Here is a 16,407-nt window from a genome sequence, read left to right as displayed (position 1 = left end):
AATCATGTAAAACATTTCCCTATTAATCATTTTGTACAAGAAGACTTGAAAAAGAAAAGAGGGAGAGGAGAGGAGAGGGAGAGAGAGAGAGAGAGAGAGAGAGAGAGAGAGAGAGAGAGAGAGAGAGAGAGAGAGAGAGAGAGAGAGAGAGAGAGAGAAGGCTTCAGTCTGTATTTAGACATCAGTTCTTTCTCTGGAGCTGGATTGCATGTTTCATCATGTATCTTTTAGCACTGAATTGCTGAGAATAGCTGCCATGCGCAGTTCTTGATTGTACAATGTTGCTGTTACTGTTTACAATGCTCTCCTGGCTCTGCTCACTTCACTTGGCACCAGGTCATATAAGCCTTTCCAGGTTTTCTGAAATCATCCTGTTTGTTCTTTCTTAGAACACAATAATGTTCCATCAAAGCCTAATTATTACACTATTGACATATATGAAAGTGGTAGAATAGAAAATAATGTGTTCAAATGCCCTCTGACAATTACTAGATGTCAAACGCTAGATTTTTCTTAAACACTATATGCCTTGGGCAAATCCCTAGGATTTCTTCAACTAAGTCATAGACTCACTATGAATTGTTGGTGGAAGGAATTCCCACACCAGGAGTCTCCTACATCATGCTGCTAAGCTCACAGCACCTTTGGGTATCTGAGCAGGAGTGAGCCCAGCATTCATCTGTAGAGGTCTCCATGACTCTAGAGGTGGGAAAACCAACTATCCAACCAAGCAGTAAGTATGAGTTCCTCTTTTTCCTTCAAGTCTTCACTTACTGCCCAGGACCAACCTCTCTCTCTTTGTTACTTCTTTCTGCATTTCTCATTTCATTCTTAGTACACACTGTCATGCTGTTAGAGACTGCATTTTTATACATACATCCTATTTTTTAAATCTGAATTCTCCCAAAGGGAAGGATTCTACCTTATTTACCTTTGTACACCTAGTCCAGGGCCTTGCACATAGAACCACAGAATTTCAGAACTGGTAGGCATCTCAACAGTAATCTGCTCAACTCATCTGTGAACAGGAGTCTCCAAACAACATCTCAGAAAAATGGCCTCCAATGTTATGGGACTCCCTACTCATTACCAAGGTAGCTCATTCCATTTGTGGACAGCTCTTTATATTTGAAAGTTTTTCTTATATCCATCCTAAATTTGCTTCTTTGAAATTCTTCTCTCTCTATCTTTCTCACCGTCTTCTACACTAGTTGCTGTCAGTTTTATCCTCTGGGAGTGCTAAGAAAACCCCACTGAGTCCCTTGTTCACATGGCAATCCTTCAACTATTTAGACAGTTAGCATGGCACCCCCCAAAAAACATACATCAGTAGATGAATGGGTGAAAAAAGATTAAGCATCTGTGTGCCAAGCACTGTGCTAAGTGCTGATGATACAAAGAGAAGACAGTACCTTCTCTCAAGGAGCTCATACTCTCCTGGGATTGGGGTGGGGAGGAGAGGGAACAATACATATAGAAGGGTTTAGCTACAGGGTGGATGGAAAGGCCCAGAGATCATAAGGATTTAGCAGTGGGGTAAATGGCAAGGCCCAAGAATCTTTAGGAAGCATCAGAGTGTTCTTCTTTTTAGGAAGCATGGAAAAGAATAACTCATCATTGAGAAGGGGTGTGTGTATGTGTGTGTGTGTGTGTGTGTGTGTGTGTGTGTGTGTGTGTGTGTGTGTGTAAAAATCTAAGGACCTTTTCTTCAGATAAAATAGTTTCTTCAAACTATTTTCACATGGGATGGTCCCCTACCACCATCTTTGTTGACCTCTGGGCGACTCAGGCCTCAATAAATTATTGTTAATGAGAACTATGAGCCACGATTTAAAGGCAACCATGATCTCATTGGTATGGGGACTTCTCTCACTCATGCAAAGAACAACCCATACATGCCTTCTTGTTCTCCCTGTTATTGTTGTCCTCCAAATCCTCCTTGGAGAACTCTTCGAACATGCTGGAGATCTTCCTTTAGGTCTTTTTTTTCCCGGTCTCCTACAAATCCACGATCTTTTTGGTACCCATGGGAGTGTATTTATTTATTTATTTTAATGCAATTTATTTTCAACTTTCAACATTCACTTGCATGAGATTTTGAATTCCAAATTTTCTCCCCATCTCTCCCCACCCCAGAACCCCCCTTCTCCCATCCCCCTCCTCTTTTTAGATCTTTTAAAGTTTTATACGTCCCACTTCAAGACCAGAGTCATTGATCAGTTTCATCCCTTGTTTTTGCTAAATGAGTAGCCTACTTCCTCTCCTAATCCCATATATCCTCAATAAAGTCTTTCCCCATCTTTCCCATGACAAATCTCCCTTGCTCTTTGAGTTGTTTGCCATTTGGGGTTTGGGGGAGTTTATGGTGTTCCATGTTTGACAATTATCAGAGAGCACTGCCAAGAGAAAAATTATGCTAAAAAGATGGGCTGGGGGAGGGGCAGGGGCCAGTTTGGTGTCGTTGAAGATGCTACTCATTGTCCTTATATCACCTAACTATACAGACTAATCCGGTGGCTTGCTCATAAATTGCCTATCATAGCCCAAGCTATAGCCATTCTTCATCCTTTTGGTTGTTTGTGTTTGGAAAAAATATAGGGGGAAGGGGAAACAAGTTAATAAAACGCAACTATTTTCAGACTATGACACAGAGTTGAATGGGCAGTGTCTAGCGCTCATTCATCACCAGTCATATCTTGGACCAGTGGTTCTCAGTAGATGGGCATAGCACATACCAAGTGTTCAGGGAATTGTATGGACTTTACACTTGAAATTGCACACACCTAATTATAATAGCTAGCATTTATTAAGTACCTCCTACGTACCAGGCACTATGCTAAGTGCTTTACAAATAGTGTCTAATTTGATCCTCACAACAATCTCGGGAGGTAGATGTAATTATTCCCATTTTACATCCAGAGAAAGTGAGGCAAATGGAAGTTAAGTGCCTTAAGCTAGTAAGAATCTGAGACTAGATCTGAACTCAAGTCTTACTAATTCCAAGGCCAGCATTCTACATTGTGCCACCTAAGTACATGAGTCTTGCACCTCCTGGTGTGGTCAGATTCAATGCTTGAGTGTGGCAGGATTCCTCAAGCAAAAAATAAGAGAGAGAGAGAGAGAGAGAGAGAGAGAGAGAGAGAGAGAGAGAGAGAGAGAGAGAGAGAGAGAGAGAGAGAGAGAGAGAGAGAGAAAGTATGATCTCAGACATGCTACAGATGGACCCGAAGTTGGATGTGAGTCAGGATTCAAACCCACATCTGGACTCCAATCAATCATCAAGTATCTATAAAGCCTGTACCCTGTGTCAGGCGTTGTGCTAAACACTGAGGATACACAAGCAAACTGATGTTTACATTCCAATGGTGGAGATAGTAAGTCTGTTACACACACACACACACACACACACACACACACAAAGCACAAAGTTAATCTGAATGCACACAAAGTAGTTAAATGCAAGGCAGTTGGGGAGGGAGGGCATGAGCCATTGGGGGGATAGGAAAGGCTTAATGCAGATGATAGTGCCTGAGCTCTATCTTAAAGGGAGAACTCTGAGACAGAGTTACAGAGGAAGGGTGTTCTAGACATGGGCAACTGCCAGGGGAAAGGCACAGCGATAGTGTCATGTGCAAGGAAAAAAGAGGCCAGTTTGCCTCCACAGAAGAGTGTGGGAGGGGTAGTATTGCCACTGAGGCTGGAAAGGCCAGGTCCTGAAGGGCTTTAAAAGCTAAAGGGTCCCTGTTCAACCCTCACCAGATGGACCCTCTCACTCCTCTGGCCCCACACAGCCCTTTGATTGTACCTCTTTGTCTCTGTCTCTTTCTCCAGCATTTTCACATTCTGCCTGTTTGACTGTCATTCATGTTTAATGCTTATCATCCTATTATACTGTAGCTCAGTGATGCCAGCGACCCAGCCTTATTCTTCTGGGCATCCTGAGTACATTGCATCACCAGAGTCAGAACTAGAGATTTTATGGTGAGGAACAGCAGTATGAAATGCATCCCTAATTCAGTTTGGGAGTGGGGAGGGATGACACAGAAGTCCTTATATACCAAGAAGGCACTGCTTGGGGCGTGGGGTGGGGCAGTGACGCGGAATTCGGATGAAGTGGGTGGGAACAGGGAGAAGCTTACCTCGGGTATACTTATCCTGAAAGACTAAAATGTTGTCAGTGCCCCCTCTAAATTTTGACAGCCTGAACAAAGTTCCTGTTGCCCTCTCCTAGTTATGATTCTGTGCATCATACATAGCTGTTGCTTCCTGAAATCTTGTTGCATGAACAAATGAATAGATGAATAAAAAAAGAAGAAACCCTCCAGACGATTAGAGCTGTCCAAAAGTGGCGTGAGCTGCCTCAGGAGCTGCTGAGTTCCACTCACTGGAGGTCTTCAAGAAAAGATGGATGAGCACCTGTCATGTTATTTTGTAGAGGAGAGTTTGGGTTCAGCGCAGTTGGACTAGATGCCCTCTAAGGCCCGTTCCATCTCAGATTCAGTGACTAGGCGATCTCTAAGATCCCTTTCTACTCTGAAGCTATCAATCTCGGCACTGGCAGGAGCTGTGCCTTAGCCAGGGAAAGAGTGAGCCTGATACGCCAGACCGGGTTAGAGAAGACAGTCCCTCTGTGTCTCCAGTCTAGAGGTCAATGACACGTCGGTAACAAGCCGGGGACACTGTGCCCTCACGGCTTAATTAGCCAGGCTTAATGAGCCCTCCACTGACTGGCACATAAAAGAAGGATCTTTGCATAGAGAACAGATGACTCGGGAGGTAGATGGAAAGGGAGAGTGGCGTGGACACCCTAGAGAAAATGCACCCTGCAGCCCGAAGGGCGAGGCACCGGAGGGCACTTTAGGATCCCGAAAGGAGAAGGGGACAAAAACAGAAGACTGAGCCGGCCTGGAAGAATCCCGAAGAGATCAGAGGAGGGGGGGTGTGGCTGGGCAAGCGGGGAGGGGGGTGACTGGGAGAGGAAGGAGGGAGGCAGACGCCCAGAGGAGGTCGCGGCTGGCAGGAGAGGAAGGGGCGCGCCGGCCCCGGCTTTTCCTGCGGCCCTATCGCGCCTCCCCATCACATTAGCCTCACCTCAAGTGGCGCTTTTCACAGAGATTGGAGAGCGATCAGGTAACTCTGCCCTGGGCCGCGGGGCGCGAGCACAGGCACCTGCTTATCTCTGCCCACCGGCTGGCCGGGCACAGCGGCGGATCGCGAGGCGAGCGGGCGCCGGCGGCTGCTGCGGGCTGCGGGGCCGCGATTTCCCTATCAGCGCCCTGCAGCCGCAGCCGCCGAGGCCACGCGGTAGCCACGTGCACAAAAGGTTAATTATCAATTTTCGTCGAGTAGGGGAGAAGGGGAGAGCAGGCAGAGAGCTGCGGCAAAATCCGGCGTGGACTCGTAGCGCCGCGCGGCTCGCTACCCTCCTCCCTCGGCTCCTGCGGGGGCAGCAGCATCCCCGACTTGGCCCACTTTGCCTTGAGCCTCCACTGTTGGGAGGTGGGGGGCGGCGCGCTGGCCTCTGCCTGCACCCCACGGCTCCCAGATCCGCGGGCACATCCAGCCCCTGAGCCTGGGCATCAGAGACCCAAGCCCACCCCAACTGACAGACTGGTTTGGTGGAAAGAACTCTGAATGCACTGTCTGAGGACCTGGGCTCAAAATCCCGACTCTTCCACGTGCCTTTGACGAGGGCGCCAATCATTTCGCCTCTCTGGGGCCTCAGTTTCCTCATCTGTAAAATGAAAAATTGGGACCAGGACAGGGAGTCTTAACCTTTTCTGCGAGTCAGGAACCCTGCTGCCATGTTGAAGCTATGGACCTCTTAGAATAACGCGTTTGAATAACATTAAATAAAATAACACAGGATAGTAAGGAAACCAGTTATAGTGAAATACCGTTATCACAATGTCAAAAAAGAAACATCATTTCCCAGATGCCAGATTAAGAAACCCTGATCACTAGGTGATCTCCAAGACTTCTTGCAGCTCCTAAGTACTGTGTTCCTCCCCTCCAGGGGGAAGAGTCCTCCCAGACCTAGACTCTTCCCACCTCACCTCCCCACCTCACACACCACTCCCAAATCCTGGAAGCCTCCCTTCTCCCAGCAGATGCTCTTGGGCATGTTGGTCTGAGATAGCAGCAGCAACCCTTCCTCCAAGGCATCAGTGCTGAGATCCAGGAGATTTATTCCCTCCAAGGATGCAGACACAACTCATCCAGGTCAGCGAATCTCCATGGTTCTTGTTCCTGTTTTCCTATGCTACTCTCGCTGCCTGTGTATGTACTTCTCCATTGCTCTTAGGGGATAAGAACTTCAGCTCTTAAGAGATTATAGTGTTCCATGACTTACAACCATCCAGCAGCACCAGAAAAATATTACTGTTTAAAAAAAAAAAAGAAAGAAAAAACAGGTCTTTGTTTCAGGGACAACTCTGGAGGGGAGAAAAGAAGTCATTAAATAAGATTATGAAATTTCTTTTAAAAAAAAAAAGATCCAGCCTGCTATTCAGTCAGTGACACAGGTGGTTTGGGTACTGCGCTCAAGAGTCTAGAAAACCTGCCTTCTAGATTTACTGGCTGTGGTGGCTCTCCAGGTCAGTTTCTTCCTCTGTGAAATGAGTGGGTTGGGTTCCATGATCTCAAAGACTCCTTCCAGCTCTGAATCCATGATCCTGTGGCTCCTGTGGAGATATGTACAGCCTGTGTGGACGGCAGATGACAGACCTTTGCTTTCTTCTGCTGTGCTCCATGCCCTCAAAGCTGTATGTGGCAGCTCTGTCCTTGGAAATCACCAAAGGGGCTGTCAACTTAGGATGCCATTTACAAAGAATGCTGTCTTCAACTCCTTAGTGGCCTCTTCCTGGCATTGAGGTGACCTTGGGTTGTTGAAGGCTATGGCAAGGAGACATAAACTCCAGCAGGTCCTCTCAACGAGCTGAAAAAGCTTCATAGTGATGTCCACTGGGATGGTATGTGTGTCTGTCAACCAAAGAACATGTGACCTAAGATCAGAGAGCCCCATCACCAGTTTGGTCTCATAGTGATGAATTTTTCTGCCTAACCATTCTGGAAGACCATCTACTATATCCTAGAAGAGCTGTGAAATATGTGGGTGGATGGAGGCTCTAAACTATTAAAATATCTTATTCACAGATTTCTTTGTGTTTCTTGGGCTTTACTCAACTGTAGCCCAGGGTTCAAGCATGGACCATTTGCATAAGACACAGCCTTGGTGAAGAGAATACCTGCCGATGGGAAGGAATTTGTTAAATAACTACTAGGATACTAGGTGGTACAGTGGATAGAGCACTGGGCTGGGAATCAAGTTCCTCTTCCTGAGTTCAAATTCACTTCAGATACTTACTAGCTATGCTTCCCTGGGCAAGTCACTCAACCGTGGTTGCCTCAGTCTCTTCATCTGTAAAATGAGCTGAAGAAGGAAATGGCAAACTGCTCTAGTATCTCTGCCAAGAAAACCCCAAATGGGATCATAAAGCATCAGACATGACTGAAAAATGACTCACCAACAGCAGATATCAGGTGCTATACTGATTGCTAAGAATACAAAGATGAAAAACAACATAGTTCTCATCCTCAAAAAAGAAAAAAGGGAAGATTCGGGCAAAGTACAAGAAAAAAGCTGGGGAAGGAGGAAAGCTTTCATTTGATGGGATAAAGGAAAACTTAATGGAAGAATTTGGGCTTCAGTTGAGTCTTGGGGGAAGAGAAGGACTTCCCAGATGGAGGTGAGATTGGGGTGAATCAGAGGTCCCTCAATAGACATCTCCAATAAAAGATTAGATGACCATTCCTTAGGTATGTCAGGTAAGAGGCAACTTGGTGGTCCTAGGAGGCAGAGTACCAGACTTAGAGTCAGGAAGACTTAAGTTCAAATCTTGCCTTGGACACTTAATAGCTTTGTGATCCCAGGCAAGTCACTTTACCTCTGCCTCAGTTTCTTCTTCTGGAAGATGGAGTTAAGAAGAGTACCTATTTCACAGGGTTGTTGTGAGGATCTAGTGAGATGACATATATAAAGTTGTTTTTGAGCCTTGAAAGCACTCTATAAACCCTGGCAATTAGTATTGGGTGGGGGAGGGTTAGTCAGCTCTGAGCTGGACTCAGTGACCTCTGAGATTTCTTTGAACTTCGAAATTCTGTGATTCTGAGTCTATTGAATTTTAAGCTATTTGATGGCAAGAACAGTGTTACAGTCCTTTGCGTCTTTCCCTCCCAGCACACAGCATAGATAGGGTTTGCTCATAGAAGTATTCCATGAGTATTTATCGAATTCAGCTGCATGGGCTTTGAAATTTTGCTGAGATCATAGGGTAGGTCATGCACAGAAGATAAATCTTAAAATAGCCACAATCCCTTACCTTTCAAAGCCCTTAACAACACATTATCTCCTTTGCTCCTCGCAATGGTCCTGTAATATAAGCAGGAGAGCAATAATTATCCCAGTTTTACTGAGTGAGAAACTGAGACCCAATGAACTGCCATTCTCAAGGTCACATGGTCATTGATTAATCTGGGACTAAAAAAATCATGTCTTCTAATTCCTAACTCTTTCCACTAGGCAATCTTGATGGCCAGGGGAGGCAGAGAAGATACAATATACCAGTAGGGTTGATAGTTTAAATTTAGACCTCCAGGCAAAAGAATCTTGTTGCAAAGAGGAATGGCCTTGGGATTGAGCTCAGAAGATCTAGTAGTAAACCTGGCATGCTTCTCAACTTTGCCCAGCCTTGGGGGCATGGGCTTAGCCAGAAGGCTCAGGACTACACTAGGCTCCCAGGTACCTACTTCCTAAGGGTGGGGGTCAAAAGGGGAAGTTATCCCCTCATTCCCCTGTCCCTATCTCGGAGTAAAGCTCTGTTGAAAATACCCTGGGGCTGGGCTCACTTGCCCTCTAGAGGTTGGGGAGGGGCCTGCATCTCTCCCAGCACCATTTTGTAGTCTTCTTTCTACCACTGACTTTCCCACTCCCTCAAGCTGGAGACCCAATAACCACAGACAGTCAAAAGACTTAGATTCAAATATTGACTTTACTGTCTACTACCCATTTAACCTTTCTGTCACTTTGGTTCTCAGTTTCTTGTAAAATGAAGGAGTATGTTGGATAGTTGGTTTGTAACACTTGATACTTACACATTCTGTTGTTACTGTCCTTGGATCATTTAGATGGTTCATTTGGCCCCTGGGGAAATATCACATACGCCTAATCTTTTGCCCTTGACTTCTCAGGGTCTGTCACCAAGAGTGCAGCTATTAGCCTGTGAAGTGATGCCTGGCCTTGAGACAACCAATATGAAGTTACCTGTGTCTCCAGTGACAGGCAGGCTGGACTCTAGAGAGGTTGCATGGAAATCCCAAGTGAAGGTTATTCCAGAAACCATTGACTTGGATATGAGAGCCCTCACCTTGCAACACAGCCATGCACAATATGCTTGTCACAGTTCTATAGTTTCTGCCACGTGAAAGGTCAATGGTTTTTGAGTCCCACATGGGTAGTATCTTTGTTTCATTGCTAGAGCTTTTCAAGCCCCTAATAAATGTTTTGGGGATTTGAAGGCTGGCACACTCATTAATTTTGATAGCAGAAACCTAAATAAGACTTGACAGAGACAAATAGGCACCAGAAGTGGGATTTCCAAAATAGAAACTAACTAGAGATTTGACATAAGGTTAATTTGGGCAGGGCAAAGGCTTCTAACCTAGCAATCCAGAGGTGGAGGTCTACCCACTTAGGGTGTCCAGTCCAGGCCTCTTGTCTGCCTCTTTCCTGTAAACTCAAGGGAGCTGAAAGATATTGTAATGGATAGGGAAGGACTAGGGTGAGGGCAGGGGGAAAGAAAATGGTGGCCATGGCACTGGAATGCTACAGGAAAGTAAAACACAGCTCAGGGATTGATGACATTGAGAAGCTATTGCTCATCCAGTCTAGATGGAGTGGGACTTGGCTAAGTCAGAAGAACTACAGACACATAGGTCAATGTAACCAGATTCCCTATAGAAATGCCCAAAGGCCACCAGAAAAGCAGTAGGTATATGGGCTCAGGATTTGCTTATGAAGGTAAGTTGTACTGCCAGGAAGGATCCACTCCCAGACATACTACATTTCTGTCCTCAGTATTAAGTCCCTGATCAGGGTCACTTGGGAAGACTTAAAGGAATCATGCAAGTTAGAGGTGTCTGAACGCCCCAATCCTTTCACCCTACACTGTCCATCTTATCCACCATTCCAGACCACCATCCCTTGGAGTAGGGAGTCCGCACAAATGCAAAATGAAAGAACTCAGATCTATAATGAGATAAGGTAATTTTCCTGGGTATATAAGGAGGAAGACTCTGGAGTAGGGTGAAGATATAATGCCATCAATGAGGCAGAAAAGTCCTAGCAGCTGGCTTTACGTGCTTGCCTTTGGCCTGTACCTCAATTTTAGTCAAATTATGAATGCAGGGCTCAGCTAGAAGAGAATTCCATCAGGGCTTTGTAAGGGAAGGAAGTCATTTACATGATGCACCAGGGCAAAGGAAATAATGAGGTGTTTATGGGGCACCCAATACTGCCTCAAACATGAATGATGATTGATTATTGAAAAAATAAAATTAAGGGTTGATAAAGAAGAATGAACTGTGAGAAAGAGAAAAGGAGAGGTAGAATGGGATAAATTTTCTCTCATAACAAAGGCCTGAAAGAGGTTTTACAGTAGAAGGGGAAATGGGGAAAGCAGGGAGGGGTACACATGAACCTTACTCTTATGGGAATTGACTCAAAGAGGGTATAATGTACACACACAGTTGAGTGTAGAAATCTATCTTATCATACAGGAAAGTAGGAAGGGAAGGGGATAAGAGAAAGGGGATGGGGTGGGAGGAACTAATAGAAGCAAGGACAGTGTGGGAAGGGAAAGTGAGAAGCTAAACACTTTTGAGAATGGACAGGGTAAAAGAGAGTTGGATAAATGGTGAAAATAGGATGGAAGGAAAGATATAGTTGGTAATTATTACTGTAAAAAAATTATTTTACAGTGAGTGTCTCTGATAAAGGCTTCGTTTCTCAAACATATAGAAAATTGAGTGAAATTTATAGAAACAAGAGCCATTCCTCAGTTGATAAATGGTTGAAGAATATGAACAGGCAGTTTTCAGATAAAATAATCAAAGCTATCTATAGTCATATGAAAAAAATATTCTAAATCACTCTTGAGAGAAATGCAAATTCAAATAATCTGAGCTACTACCTCACACATATCAGATTGGCTAATATGACAGAAAAGGAAAATGACAAATGTTGGAGGGGATGTGGAAAAATTAAAACCTTATTATACTATTGGTGGAATAAATTTACTGATTCAGCCATTCTAGAGAGCACTTTGGAACTATGCTCAAAGGACTATAAAACCATGCATACCCTTTGACCAAGCAATACTACTTCTAGTGTATATCCCAGAAAGATAAAAAACAAAAATAAAAGGAACTTATGTGTACAAAAATATTTATAGCATCTTTTTAAGGCATGGCAAAGAATTGGAAATTGAGGAAATGTCAGTCAATTGGGGAATGGCTGAACAAGTCGTTGTGTATGATTGTGGTGGAATACTATTATGCTTTAAGAAATAATGAGCAGGATGCTCTCAGAAAAACATGGAAAAACTTATATGAACTGATGTAAAGCGAAATGAGCAGAACCAAAGAACATTGTACACAGTAACAGCCATATTAATCTACCGTAAATAACTTAGCTATTCTCAGCCATACAATCATCCAAGACAATTCTGTAGAACTTATGACGAAAGGTGCTCTTCATCTCCAGAGAAAGAACTGGTAGAGCCTGAATGCAGATCAAAGATACTTTTTCTTTATTTTTCTTAGGGTTTTTTGGCTATGCTTTCTTTCATAGAATGACGTACATGGAAATGTGTTTCACATGACTATACATATATAACCTGTGTCAAATTGCTTGCCTTGTTAATAGGGGGAGGGGAGGAAGAGAGAGAATTTGGAACTCAAAATTTGGGAAAAAAAAGAATGTTAAAATTATTTTTTACATGTAATTGGGGAAAAATAAAATATTATATAAGATTTTTTTTAAAAATACATGACACTGATTCCAGAGGAGATCAGTGAGGAATAGGATCCCCTCAGCAGGATATGAGCCAGTTTGATGAGGGTCTACTTCATCACTGGACCAGTGGAGTCAAAAGTATAGCATCCTATAGTTCTGTTATCTATTCCCAAATGTATCATAGGAATCAATATATTGAATGATCAAAATCATTGCTTCCCTAACGTAGAGTCTTAGAGTCATCCATATTGGCCAGGTAAAATGGAGGCAAATAAACTTTTCACTGCCCTCTAAAACTATCAGCCAAAAGCAATATAGTCTTGGTTGGGGGGTGGGCGGAGTAGAAGAAATAGTAACAGCTGTTCAGAAATGGATACGTGCTGCCCTCAAGCCAATGACAGGGGATGAAAATGAAGAGAAAGGCATCAAGGAACCCAAGAAAGTGAGTTCAAGGTGGTTTACTATGCCATAGGAAGATATACCAAGGATAAGAACTGGAGGAGGGTAAGTAGCCATGCTATCTACATAGGATCCCTGGGCATAGCCAGTGGTAGAGTTGAGTGCTTTGGATAATATGAGCCCCAGGAGGTAATATTAAGAAGTTGGGTAGGATCTCCCTGAACGGGACTGCTATTTAATCATTTATGTGTCCTATGTTAATGCCCCACTATGCTGAAAGATAACAATGAATGTGACAGATTCACTCAGCCTGTGTTAATGTGGGAGATGTCTAGGCTCGCTCTTCCTTACATGATGGATTCATGAGCAAAGTAACCATGGAGAAAGAGATGAGAACTCTCTGCTAAAGACTGTGGGAGACTGACTACCTCAAATCCCCCAGGAGAACCACCTACCACTTGATCAAAAATGGACTACATAGGCTATCCATGGACAGGGCAGAGATTTGCTCTTCTTGGTGCTGACCCTTACTCAGATACTTACTGTGTGACCTTCAGCAAGTCACCTAACCCTATTTTTCTCTTCTGTAAAATGAGCTGGAGAAGGAAATGGCAAACTACTCCAGTATCTTTGCCAAGAAGGGACCAAGAAGAGTTGGACATGACTTAACATACGTATTATATTTCCTCATTAGAATGTAAACTCCTTGTTGATAGCTACTCGCTTTGCTTCTCTTTGTATCCCCAGACTTAGCACAATGCTTGGCCCTTAGTAAGCCCTTAATTAATGCTTTATCTGTCTATCTATATGGTCTTGATGCACTGGTCATATTTAAATGCTCACTTTGGCTAATTGGAAAAGTTCAGCAGGGCACTCGGGATTAGCACCAGTTCATCTGATTGACTGGCCCTAAAATTGATCCTAAAAGACCAACGGTCTCCAAGAAGACTAGAAAAACTGAGTTCTAACAGTGACCCAAGAAAGCTTCTGACCTTTGAGATCTGAGCAATATGAACCTCCAGAAAGTTGATGCATTGAAGTCTGCGGCCATTACACAGAAATCTCAGCTGCCTTAGGGACTATGGGCTTCTGGGCACCCACCTGAAAATGTCAAATGAGCATTCCATTACTGCTATTTTTGTGTAATAGCCTAGTAGAGATCAACAACTGTTTAGTGCTCTGTGGAAGATGCTTTGTTTTCTCTTCCCCATAATAGTTTTTCGGACCTCTAATACATGTTTGAGAGACTTGAAGCTAATTCCAACATCAGAAACCCAGCTCAGAGTTAGTGATCTGAGAGATTGGCTTGTACTGAATAATCTCTAGAGAGGTTCCTTCCAATTCTATGATCTATGAACTAATCCAAACAGCTGGAAAGCTAGTTAGACCTAAAGGCCCAAACTCCCCATTATTTCTGGAGACCTCTTCTTGAAGAGATGGACATTAGATGTTAAGAAGCAATGTCTTCCCCTAAGAGGTTGAAGCTTAGGAAAGACTTCGCAACTGAATCTGGTCAATGGGGGCAGTGTGGTATAGTGGACAAGCAGTATGGAGACCTGAATTCTTTCTATTTCTAGATCTACCAGCAGTCAGTCATGTGACCTTGGGCTAAAGACTTCTCCCTTTGCTCGAACCTCCAATTACTCATTCCAAGTTTTCTTCAGATCCTTTTCTTTTGCTTGGAGATCGTGACTTTTCATCATCGGCCAAACTATCCACCCTCCCTCTTTCCCATACTGAAATTCCATTAGTGAAGTCACTAATGGCTTGGGGGAGGTATACTGGTGATACTGGCCCAGGAAGAGAAGCTGATGGAAAACTGGAGTTTGGTTTGATTCAGAAGTAGCTGCTTTTCTGCACCAGAGGTCAAGGAGCTCTTAGGTCCACGTATAAGAAAATTGTTAAGGTTCCTCCCAGGAAGAAGAGGGCAGAGAGAGTATTCTTCCTTGGAACCCTTAGCATTGGACTGAAACCTGGTCCATTTGGAGAGCTCAGAGCGGGGTGAGGGGTGGGAGCTGGGGTTTGGAGAAGAGGCTATGCATGTGGACTTCATTCCACCTCTCATTTATTATTTATCTCGTTATTAGTTTTCTCATGTATTATTGATATCCTCTCATTCGGTTTGGTTTGGCGTTATGTGCTAGCAAACTTGTTTTAAAATCTCAGGGACTGAGGGTAATTTTCAAACTGATGTTCTCTGTCTTAGAGCCATGTATGGTTGTTTCCATAAGTCAAAGTCATTGCCAGAGGCGGAGGTGGGAGTAAAGAGAGGCACCTACGCTGGTGGCCAGCAAGAAAAATCTCTATTTCCTTCAAAACTCAAGCATCGCTTTCTACATGAAACGTTTTCTTATTCCACTGTCTACTCAGCCCTCGCCCCACCTCACCCACCAAACTACGAGGCTCAGATAGCCTTTGGCCTGCTCAGCCCCGGGAGTAACTATTAGAGACAATGATTAAACTTGATACACCTCAAAATCCTTCTCTTTTCAGAGACGAAGTGAAACACCTCTGGTCTGGTCTGTGGATCTTCTCTCCCCTAGCAGCTGTTCCTGAGTCACTGCCCAATGGGGATGTGAGAAATCTCCAGGCTGCCCTAGGGAGCTAGAAGTCAGAGAGAAACTGGGGCTGCAAAGAAGGCCTTCCAGGTCCGAAAGAGAGGCTGAGGCAGCAGTGGGCCCAGTCAGCTGGAGAGAGCTAGGCTGAAGGGCGCCTAAATCAAGAAATGTTGCCCCCAAGGCAGACTCAGCCGCCTGTGGGGCAGATGCCTGCAGCAGGTGCTGAGGACTGAAAAATGAATGTATGGGCCCTAAGGGACTACTCATTACTGACTCATCCTCAACAGTGCAGGTGACAGGGCCAGCTCAGGCCTCACTGAAGATAACTCCACCCCCACCCTCCAACCATGCACTCAGGAATCACTTGCTTTTCCATTTCCCCCCACCACCACTCAAGGATTCCCAGGGCCTTTGCCCAAATTTACCAGTAACTTTGGGGAAAAAAGTCTGGGTTACCCTGTGGGTGGAGAGCGGTCTGTAAGTCTCATTTCTCTCCTTGTCTGCATCTAGACCATCCCCAGAGGACAAAGAAACCATAATAACTCACATTCTTATAGCACTTCAGAAACAATATCCATTCAACAAATAGAGTCAGTCAGTTAAACATTTATTAAGTGCCTACTATGTGCTATTATTAGGTGCTAGGGAATCCAAAGACAAAAATGAAAACAATCCTGAGATATACAACGTGCATTAGGAGGAGTAAATAAAGGGTAAAATGGGAAGTGGTGGGAGTGGGAGGTGATCATTTACAGCTGGAGGAATTGAGAAAGGCTTCATGTTAGGGGCAGCACCTGAAATAAATGGTGAAGGAAGCTAAGCATTCTAAGAGGCAGAGGCTTCAAGGTGCCAAGGGGTGGGGGGTGGAATGCTGCTGCTTTCACAATAAGGCTGTGAGGTAGGAAGTGAAAGTCTTCGACTCATCTCCATTTTATAGGCTGAAAAAACTCAGTCTCCCAGGGTTAAGTGACTAGTGAGGAGTCAGAATTCATGCCCAGGGTCTTCTAAATACAAGAGTATTATACTATATGACCTTCTCTCTGGTCTAATGCCCTTACTCGACAGAAAAGAAAACTGAGGTTGTGAGAGAAAGGAAGTGACCCAAGGTCACCATGCTAGTCAATGGCAAAGAAGCCAGATCATGCGACTTTCATTCAGTCTAATCTCACCCCAGCGTCATTGTCAAGATGACCCTCCCCAAGAGGTCAAGGACAATCCCAGAGGTATCTATCGGCTCCCCTAAGCAAAGCAGGCTAGGGGGCTGTTCTCTGTGACATTCCTTTCCAGCCATCTAAGAAGCAAGAAATGCACAAGGATACAATGAGGTTCCTCTAGCAAAGAGCTGGGGAGGATCACTTTGGGCCATTTTTAAAAATT

This window comes from Notamacropus eugenii, chromosome 1 (genome assembly GCF_028372415.1).
Source record: "Notamacropus eugenii isolate mMacEug1 chromosome 1, mMacEug1.pri_v2, whole genome shotgun sequence".
NCBI classification, from domain to species: Eukaryota; Metazoa; Chordata; class Mammalia; order Diprotodontia; family Macropodidae; genus Notamacropus; species Notamacropus eugenii.
The sequence above is the reverse complement of the archived record's forward strand: the minus strand, read 5'-3'. Positions refer to the sequence as shown.